Here is a 10,740-nt window from a genome sequence, read left to right on the forward strand (position 1 = left end):
CGGCCACGGTACCCGAGTAATTGGCCAGCCATTAATCGTGATCAAATTACATTTCTTGCCTAGATATTTGGAAGGGCGATGTTCAATTCCCTTAGTAACTAAGGCTGGACCAGGTAAGCCTCTCGACACAGAGCCAGTGGAGTCAGAGGAGAGCAACAAGCAGCATGAAAGGGCAAATATGAAGCAGCAGGTTGAGAGTGAATAATTTCGTGTAATCTTCTAAAAATTCATCGGGGTTTTAAGTTTAATACAGATGCTCCATGCCATAATAGTTAGTAAGGTTCGGTTGTATTATATACTTTATTAATCACCAAACCAAGCCCTTGAGAGGCCACACTAACCCCGATTAACTTTGGGGTATCAGCTAAAGCTTACGGGCGCATTTGCATGCGTTCGAGTGTGGTGTGCTTGATGGTGTATGTTCATATATATATCATATTATAATCGGAAAAAAGAATATATTAGTCCTGTGTAGGATATAGTAGTAAATTATTTCACTTTAGACTATAAAATTCGTAAGAAATTCATTGCAAAAACACAAAAACATTCAATTTCGAAACACTCCATTTTAAAGGGGAAAAACATGCTTTCAAGTAGAAAAGCAACTTTCATCTCAAAAGCAAAATGAATTTCATCTGGAAGATGCCACTCTCAACTAGAAGTTTCGGAGAATTTCAACTGAATTTTGCACGACCTAATAGTATTGCGATTTATGGTGAAAGATGCAGGAGGAGACAGTTGCGCGTGGTGTAGGAGCTACGTCAGCAATTAAGCCATTTTCCTTTTGGGATGAACAATAAGCCATTGCACCACCATCGCTGCCACACGGAACGGAGTCAACCACCGCCATCCATCTCTGGCTTGCATTACTGTGAATGCTAATGCTTTGCATTGGTGGTTGTCTTGACTCGTGCCAAAGTTTGCGTCTCGGATGGATGGGGAATTCCTTCGTACACAACAGAATCGAAAGAAGATGGGACAGAAGATGCCCAGTATGTTGTAGCCTGTAAGTCGGATGGAGATGGGGGGACTCCTGTTACTGAAATGCAAATCAGTTAAAAAAGTTTGGAGAAGAGAATCCGGAGGGACTTGATCCCACTATAATACACCAAAGTCCGATGTGCACTAATCTCGAAGCACATCAGACGACGGTGCATGTGGTGGGAGCTTTCACTAATGGAAGAAATGACTTTCCTTTCGACCGGTGAGATATCGAATACAATATATAGGGCGGTTTGATAGATTCTGTCTGATTTAAATTTTTTTGAGAGTGTTTCTTTAGGAAAATTTATTTTGTAGCTAAAAATGATTCTATAGTAATTTTTTTAGGATAAACTATACGAAGGAAATGATTCTGTACAGGAAGTGAATTAGGGGAAGCTGTTTTTTTAACTTACCAGCTTCTAGTTTATTTAAAAAATCACTCCCACGAATTCTAAAGCTGCTGTTTGGCAAAACTCTCCCTAATTTCAACCGAGAAGCTGCTCTAGGAGCTATGCTAAACATGCCTATAATAGACTCTAGAGGTGAAATTACATATTACGCTAATGCGAGTGTGTTATTGTGGTGATATTTTAGAACGTGTTTTGTTGTCCGTATTAGGGGCATTTTGATTTTACCCGTGTGTATATTCTCGTGGAAAATGTTGTTTGGTTGCATGTATGAATTATTTCTCATTGCATCTACAGATGTAATTATACGGTTGAAGTCTAATCCGGTGGATACTCTGAGTAGTTAGCCTCATGTGCAGGACCACTATATCCAACTATGTAGCAACCAAACACTTTTACATGTTGATTATATTTATCTATACAGATAACTAAATAATTTACTTTTCAGAATTACTATATTAACTCAGTCTATTTCTACTCGTCCAGTATATAATTACAACTCTATAAAAACTCATATAAACAACCAAACACAATTTTTTTAAAAAAAAGCTCAATTCAGACGAAGGCAGAACTCAGTAGAAGAGAAGTGCAGGATCGGCCGGCCATTGTATGAGTATCGCTTATCACCTGCTGACTTCTAACAATTGGCCAAGAAGTACAGCACCCCATCACACTGTGCCACCGGCACGCTCGAAAACTCCGCCAAACCCGGCGCTGAAAATAAACGTTGATGGCTCGCTCAATGGAAGGAGAGGCGGCACAAGCACAAGGACCGTGGGCTCGTGCGGCGGCCGCGTTCGGTTGCAATCGTGACGCCATCTCTGCGGCTGACCCTCGCTCGGAGGACGGGGCCTTCCCTTTTTATTTGTTGTCCTTCTTGGAAATTCGCATTGAACTCGGGCGAAGCGCGCCGCATAAATCTCTGGGCGCGCGCCGGCCCGTGCACAACAGCGCTGGCCCATGCGTGCAAGAAGACCAACCATGCATGGCTGCCACGGCCGATCCCGGCGCGATGGTGCGGTTGCGGAACTGGGTGTTCGCCAACTTCACCTCGTAGTGGATCTTCCATACTTACTTCAACCTCTTTCTCCGGCGCCACACGCGGCGGATGCTCGCCGTCGTTGACCCTTACTTCAGCCTGGACATCTCGGAGAAGCTCACCACCTTGTCGTACACGGGGCACTAGCGCGTGGCCTTGAGCGACAAGGCCTTGAAGGAGGTCAAAGCTTATCTGAGCGTAAGTGACGAAGCTTGGTCGAAATTGAGAGAGGGTTGGTGAAACTAAATATTTTAAACTAAATTATATGAAAAATCGAATCAATAAAATATAAGAGAATATAAGAGATTAGATTAAAATAAACTATAAAATATAGAAAACACATTACAAAATATATAAAATTTATTGACAGAAGGACCACATTCCATCCTGACTAGAACAACGCTTCGCTCTGCTGAGGGTCATGTGCTCACAGGACGCGCGCAAGCTCTGCACCGAGGGCGCCGAGGAGGGCGACGACCTCGTGATCAGCATGCGCGATGGCCAAGATGTCACTGACGAGTTCCGGGGCACCACGTTGTGGTGGTCGCTCGTGGCAGTGAACGAGCTACAGGGGGGTCATAATGACAACCGCCTCCACTGCCAGTGCTAGCGTCTCACGTTCCACTAGCACCATCGGGATTGACGAGTACTTGCCTCACGTCCACTGGAGAGGCCGCGAGATCTGTCAGCCAATCGACCTGAAAAACAACGCTGGAACGCAATGGCTGGAGGAAGAAGATGAACAGTAAATCGGAGTGTTTTTACGCTGCGTACTCTTTGCAGCCTTTTATGTTTCTTCCTTTTATATTAAAATGCAATACAAGTTCGTAGGCAAACGAAGTACCCGACTCCTACGCCACGATCCGCTCGGCACGCGCCATCCCACGTTGAGCGAGTCGTGGCTTGACCAAACTCATGCAAACGCATGCACACCCACCTCGACGTGAACTGCGCATGGCTCAGGCTCATACAGACTCGGTCAGTGCCTAGCTAAATCATGTGGGAACTAACTAAACATGCATGCCAATGGTTAGTCTAACAAATCACCCCCTAACCTTTGCACCCAGAATTCAGCTCAATCACTCCTATCCTGTCCCTTAGCTCGATGAACTTGACGTGGCCGAGAGCTTTGGTCAGGATATCAGCGAGCTGATCTTCAGTCCCCACGTGATCCATGTCCACTCTACCATCATCAACACAATCCCTGATGAAATGGTACCTTGTGTCGATGTGTTTGCTGTGATCATGAAGTACTTGGTTCTTGCACAGCGCTATCGCCGATTTGTTATCAACTCAGAGTAGTGCAGAATTCGGCTTCACACCCATCAGATCACCAAACAGCCGGCTCAACCACACCGCTTGACACGCTGCTGTAGCGGCAGCGATGTACTCCGCCTCGCACGATGAAAGTGCGACGATCTTCTGCTTTTGAGAGCTCCATGTGATCAGACTAGTACCAATAAAGAAGGCGACACCAGTGACGCTCTTGCGATCATCAAAATCTCCGGCAAGATCGCTGTCACTGTACCCAATCAACTCAGGATTTTCCATGCCAGCCTTGGTGTATCAGCATCCAAACTCCACTGTTCCTTGTACATACCTCAAGATCCTCTTCACAGCGGCTAGGTGTTGTTGGGTTGGCGCTTCCATGAAGCGACTCACAATGCCTACCGAATAGGCAATGTCTGGCCTTGTGTTTACCAAATACCGCATGCTACCAATGATCCAATGATACTTAGTGGCATCAATAGCTGTGCTTCCATCTCTTTTGCTGAGCTTTAGTCTGTTCTCCATCGGAGTAGAGTATGGGTTGCAATCTGCCATGCCTATCATTCCGAGAATCTTGTTAGCATAGCTGCTCTGGCAAAGGGTGATTGCACCAGCCTCTTGCTTCACTTCAATCCCAAGATAGTAGCTCAGCAACCCGAGGTCACTCATGCTAAACAGCTTCTGCATTTGTGACTTGAACTCGGTGATGTCATTGTTACAGGTGCTGGTGATGACAAGATCATCTACATACACCCACACAAGAAGGAATGCATCTCCCTTTGCTCGCTTGTACACAACATGTTGCAGGGGACTTCGCTTGAAGCCCAGTGACACCATGGTGATGTCCAACTTGGAGTTCCAAGCCCGCGGCGCCTGTCGTAGGCCATACAATGCCTTGTGCTGTTTCAATACCTTGTTCTTGTGCTTGCCGTCGACGTACTCGGCTGGCTGTTGCATGTACACTTCTTCCACAAGTTCACCATTCAAGAACGCGGACTTCACATCCATATGGTGAACTTGCCAGCCACCATGCGCTGCTAGTGCGAGCAGCACCCGCACCGTCTCCATCCTGGTCATCGGCATGTAAACCTCATCAAAGTCGATGCCTGGTTTCTGTGCATATTGCTTCGCCACCAAACGAGCTTTATGCTTGACAATGTTGCCTTGCGGATATTTCTTAACCTTGAAAACCCACTTCAATCCGATGGCTTTGTGGCCAGCCGAAAGATAAGCAAGCACCCAGGTCTTGTTATCATGGATGGCACCCATCTCGTCGTCCATGACGCGCCACCATGACGCGTCAGTCGGAGCTTGCTCGATGTTGGTGGGCTCTTCTGCAGCAATGAAGCAGAGCCCGTTGTGCTCTTCATCTTCAGTATTCGGTATGAACACTGGCTGTGAAGTGTCGATTATGTTCTCTAGTGTTCGGAACCGAAGCGGCATCCCTTATGAATCCTGCACGTCGCTAGACGCTGGCGACGCCCACTCAATCTGAGGCTCAACTGCAGGTGCGGCTCCCTGAGGCGTTGACGACGTTGCAGGCGGGTGGTTCACATCGCCTTCCCTATCGATCTCGTGCTGCTCGCCCATCACATATGTGACGACGAACATGCCTGCACTGCCGCCCAAGCCGAGGGTGTCGTGTGTTGCAGCCTAATCCCAAGCGCGCGACTCCTCGAACACAACATCGCGCGTGATGTGGAGCTTCTTCGTCGTCGGATCGTATGCGCTATACGCCTTGGAGCCCTCCTCATAGCCGATGAACACCATCGGTGTCGAGAGATCCAACATCTTGGTAGTGCCGGGTCCTATGTTCTTCACATGAGCCACACAGCCAAAGGTGCGGAAGTAGCTCACATTCGGCCTCCGCTTGTACCATGCTTCATACGGAGTCGTGCCGTCATGGCTGCGTGTTGGAGCGCGGTTCAGAATATGCACCACCGTCTTCGCAGCTTCATCTCAGAATACTCCCGGCATGTTCATGCTCTTGAGCAAGCTCCTCGCCATCTCCACCACAGTTCGGTTTCGTCTTTCGATGACCCCGTTCTGTTGAGGTGAATAGGGTGCAGTCGTGTACCGCTTTACCCCACGTGCATCACAGAACTCTTTGAACTCGATAGAGTTGAACTCGCCACCACAATGGCTGCGGAATGCCTTGAGCTTGACCTCGTTCTCATTCTCAGCAGCAGCAACGATCTTCTTATAAGCTTTGAACGCCTCATCCTTCGACTTGAGCACCTCCAGCCACATAAAGCTGTTGAAATCATCAACTATCAGCAGGAAGTATCGCCCACCTGCCAGCGTGACAGGGGCGATAGGGCCGCAGAGGTCCCCGTGAATCAGCTCCAAACCGCGCTCTGCACGGTATGTTGATGCCTGGGGAAATGGCGCCCTGTGTTGCTTGTCGAGGGCGCAGCAGCTGCAAAACTGCTCGACCCGGTCGATTGTTGGCACACCGTGCACCATCTGCTTCAGGCCGAGCTCACGAAGTGTACAAAAATTCAAATGGCCATACCTCGCATGCCATCTCCATGCGACGTCGTCTACCTTCGAGAGAAGACAGACCGGTGCTACCAAATTCAGCGACAGCTTGTACAGCCGGTTCTTGGAACGTGCCACCTTGGCCAGTAACATGTGCTCATGATCAAATATTGGTAGGAAGCCATGCTCGATGTCGATCTTACATCCTCCCTCTTCTAGCTGCCCTAGGCTTATGATGTTGCTCCGAAGATGAGGAATGAAATATACTTTCGTCAGCACCTTGTGCGCCTGTGACTTGCTCTCCAACAGCACCGAGCCAAGCCCGCAGATGTCCACCGTCGATCCATCCCCAAATTTCACCACACCACGCACGGTCTCATCGAGCGATGCGAACACCTCCCTAGCGCCCGTCATATGATTGATGGCCCCCGTGTCGAGGTACCATTCGCCTTCGCGTCAATTGACAGAGAACACACGTTCCTCATTCAGGAATACCGTCTGCGTGGTCTGTGGCTCGAGGTTGATGCAGGTCATCACGAGGAGTAGGACATGCTACTCCGACTTCCTCCTCGCCAAATGTGCCTCCTCGGTGCATTCTCACCGCGGCTTGCGGCACTCCTTGGCCCAATGGCCATAGATGCCCCAGGCGGCACTTTCCGCGAAGGCGCGACGTTCCCTTTGACATGGTGTCATTCGTGTCGGTTGCCGACACGCGCGTGGCCCTTTGCCTTGCCACGTGCCTGCCCGCCAGACTTGTCGACCACGGACGAGCCAACGCCTGCCTCATGTTTCTTCTAACGCGCTTGCCACTCTTCCCCGGTTAAGAGCAGCTTGCCGGTCTTGTCAACGATGTCACTGCTATCATACCTGTCCTCCACCGCACGTAGTCGCCCTGTCAGCTCCTCGACCGAGTGCTTTTTCAGATCGAGCAATGTCTTGATGGACAAGGCTATCTGAGTGTACCGCGGTGGCACAACCCGGGGGAACATCTTGATGACGCGTTCATCCTCGATCTGCTCACCGAGAACCCATAGGTTGTTGGCAAGGCTGGAGATTCTCATGGCGAAATCGTCCACTAATTCCCCATACTTGAAGGAGATCGCCTCGAACTCCTTCAGCAGCTTTTGCGTGTTCGCCTCGTGCACGCGATCAACGCCAACCCTCATGAACTTCACGGTGTCCCACGCTGCCTTCGCCGTGTCCTTAACTGCAAGCGTTGACAGCATCTCCGGTGGCACGACGCGGAGAATGGCTGATAGTGCCAGTCGATCGTCATGAAATTCGGCGTTGCCGGGGTCGATCGCCTCCCACAATCCCTGTGCTTGCAGGTTGACTCTCATGACGAGAGCCCAGTCGACATAGTTCGTCTTCGTCAGCATCGAGTAGACGACCGACTGCCCGTCTCCTTCACAATCCTCTGCACAATTGGCTCGTGTCGCCTGTCGTCACGATACCGAGCTCGACGTGGAGGTGAGGGAAAACGAGGATGGCCTCGCCGCAGCAGCGTGATTGATCGTTCACTTGCCTGAGCCGACATCGCTTCCAGGGACTGCTAACCTTGCTTTGGTACCAAATGTTAGCCAATCGAGCTGAAAAACAACGCTGGAACGCAATGGCTGGAGGAAGAAGATGAACAGTAAACCAAAGTGTTTTTGCGCTGCGTACTCTTTGCAGCCTTTTTTTGTTTCTTCCTCTTATATTCAAATGCAATACAAGTTCATAGGTAAACGAAGTACCCGACTCCTACGCCACGATCCGCTCGTCACGCGCCATCCCACGTTGAGCGAGTCGTGGCTTGACCAAACTCATGCAAACGCACACACACCCACCTCGCCATGAACTGTGCATGGCTCAGGCTCATGTATAGTCGGTCACTGCCTAGCTAAATCATGTGGGAACTAACTAAACATGTATGCCAATGGTTAGTCTAACAAGATGCTCTTCAGCAATCGCCGCCGCAGGCTGTACACCAACCATAGAATCTCTGAATACGAGTACGTAACGTTCCTCCCCGATCAAGAAATCCATTTTCCTTGTTTGATTTAATCATGGACGCGTGCAGTGTGCTGTTCTTGATTTTTTTTCTCCTTGTGACTGGTGAGCAGTAGCTACGACGACAAGGCGTGGAGTTACGTCGACTTCGACCACCCGACGACGTTTGAGACGTTGGCCACGGACCTGGCCAAAAAGAAGGAGATCATGGATGACCTTGATGCGTTCCGGAACAACATGGGCTTCTACCGGCCCACTGGCAAGCCATGGAAGCACGGCTACCTGCTCTACGGCCCGCCGGGCACCGGCAAGTCCACCATGATCGCAGCCATGACCAACCACCTCAACCACGACATCTACGACGTTGAGCTAACAACAGTGAGAACCAACAACAACCTCCGCAAGCACCTCATCCAGACGACCACCAAGTCCGTCATCGTCACCGAGGACATCGGCTGCTCCCTAGACTTGACGGGCGACCGGCGTGCCAAAAAGAAGAAGAAGCACTCGTACTACGGGGAGGAAGGCAGCATTGTCACGCTGTCCGGCCTGTTCAACTTCATCGACGGGCTGTGGTCGGCATACGGTGGCGAGCAGATAGTAGTCTTCCCGATGAACACTACTACAAAAACTATTTTTCAAGATAACTAGGGTAACTTTCTACAGGCAGTTTATTTGAAAAACCGTCTGAACAGTTGGCGAGGGCCTCCTGCGGTTACTGATCGCCTGTGGAAATATATTTTCACAGGCGGTTTCTTATGTGAACCACCTGTGATAATAGATTATTATCACAGACGGTTCATATAAGGAACCGCCTGTAAAAATGGTCGTGAACTGCATCTAGAAATGACCATCCATTAAAAAATTCATAATTTTTTCATATGAAGTCGGATGAGGAAAAACTCTATATAAAAATTGTAGCTCTCGATAAGATCTACAACTTTGTAGTTGATATATTTTTTTATTTGAAGTCATTTAAATGTCCAAATAATCATTTCAAGTTTCAAACGATTATTTGGTATCTAAATGACTTCAAATGAAAAACTTTTCAACTACAAAGTTGTAGATCTCGTCGAGGACTATAATTTTCATATAAAGTTTGTCCTCATCCAATTTCATATGAAAAAGTTATAAATTTTTGAAAATAATCTGTCACCCATTTCCACATGCGGTTCACGTAAGGAATGTCCACATTTTTTCAGGCAGTTCACATAATTAACCACCCGTGAAAATGGGTGATAGCTTATCTTCAAAAATTTATAACTTTTTCATACGAAGTCGGATGAGGACAAACTTTATATGAAAATTGTAACCCTTGACGAGATATACAACTTTGTAGTTGAAAAGTTTTTCGTTTGAAGTCATTTAGATGCCGAAATAATCGTTTAAAGTTTCAGATTGCAGATATCAAAAGAATTACATATGCTCATATGTTGAGTAGTCGTTCTCAGGTATGATGGTGGGGACTGGGGAGGGTTCGCGCGACCCGACAGGTTTCGAGTTTGAGTGATAAAAACCGCGTAGCGCGCGTATTTCACGCGAAAAAATACGTGACTTGTGACATCGCGACTCCGTGGGGTTCCTGGTCGGTCAAAAAAAAATTTCGGGTCAAAAAATATCGCTTCGGGGACCGATTATCGTAGGCAGTCCGCTTAAGGAATCGTCTGTGAAAATCAATTTCCACAGGCGGTTCGCTTAAGGAAGCGCCTGTGGAAACCTATTTTCACAGGCAGTTCCTTAAGTAAACCGCTTGTGGTAATAGATTTCCACGTGCGATCACTTTTGCGTCTGTGAAAATCGTTCATTTCTATAGGCCTTCGATCGCAGGCGGGTGCACTAAACGCCTGTGAAAACAAGTTACCACCCGCCTCTAGAAATAATTTTTGTAGTAGTGGAACCATGTCGTCACACCTGGCGCTCATCCAGTGCGGTAGGATGGACATGCACATCGAGATTCCCTACTGTGGCTTCGAGGCGTTCAAGACCCTGGCCAAGAACTACCTCGACACCGACGCGCACCGTCTGTTCGGCGTCGTCGAGGAGCAGCTGCGGGAGGTTGACATCACGCCGGCCAACGTCGCCGAGTGCCTCATGATGGCCAAGCGCGCCGGCTCCGGGGATGATTCCAGCCTTGAGTATTTGATCGAGGAGCTGAAGAAGAAGGGGACAGAGGCCAATGCATTGGCGGAGGCAAACGCGGCCCAAACGGGCAATAATCATGAGCTAGAAGAACAAGATGACAAATGCTCGGCGGATTCAGAAGAATCAGAATACTCGGAAGATTCAGAAGAATCTTACGAATCATAAATAAATATGCAACACTCTGCTAAAGTTTTTATTTACTCTTTTAGATTTTTTTTATTTTAGATCATATAATAGTGTTTTTGGTGCACATTGAACCACATTTAATAATAGATGTCACTTAAATCATATATTTTACTCTAATATTTTAGTTTACATAGTGCCTAAGGATTGAGACTTTGATCGTGCTCATGTGATGAACAGTTCTATCTACCTCAGCTACACGGATTCAACTAGGAGAATTATTGTTTCCACATCCCAAACTTT

At 48.1% G+C, this 10,740-nt stretch overlaps 1 pseudogene; it reads left to right on the top strand.

The window, feature by feature from the left end:
* The first annotated feature begins 2,376 nt into the window (after positions 1-2,376).
* On the top strand, positions 2,377-10,479 carry LOC133902263 (AAA-ATPase At3g28610-like; annotated as a pseudogene).
* The last annotated feature ends 261 nt before the right edge of the window (positions 10,480-10,740 follow it).

This window comes from Phragmites australis, chromosome 2, assembly GCF_958298935.1.
Source record: "Phragmites australis chromosome 2, lpPhrAust1.1, whole genome shotgun sequence".
In the NCBI taxonomy this organism is placed as follows: domain Eukaryota; kingdom Viridiplantae; phylum Streptophyta; class Magnoliopsida; order Poales; family Poaceae; genus Phragmites; species Phragmites australis.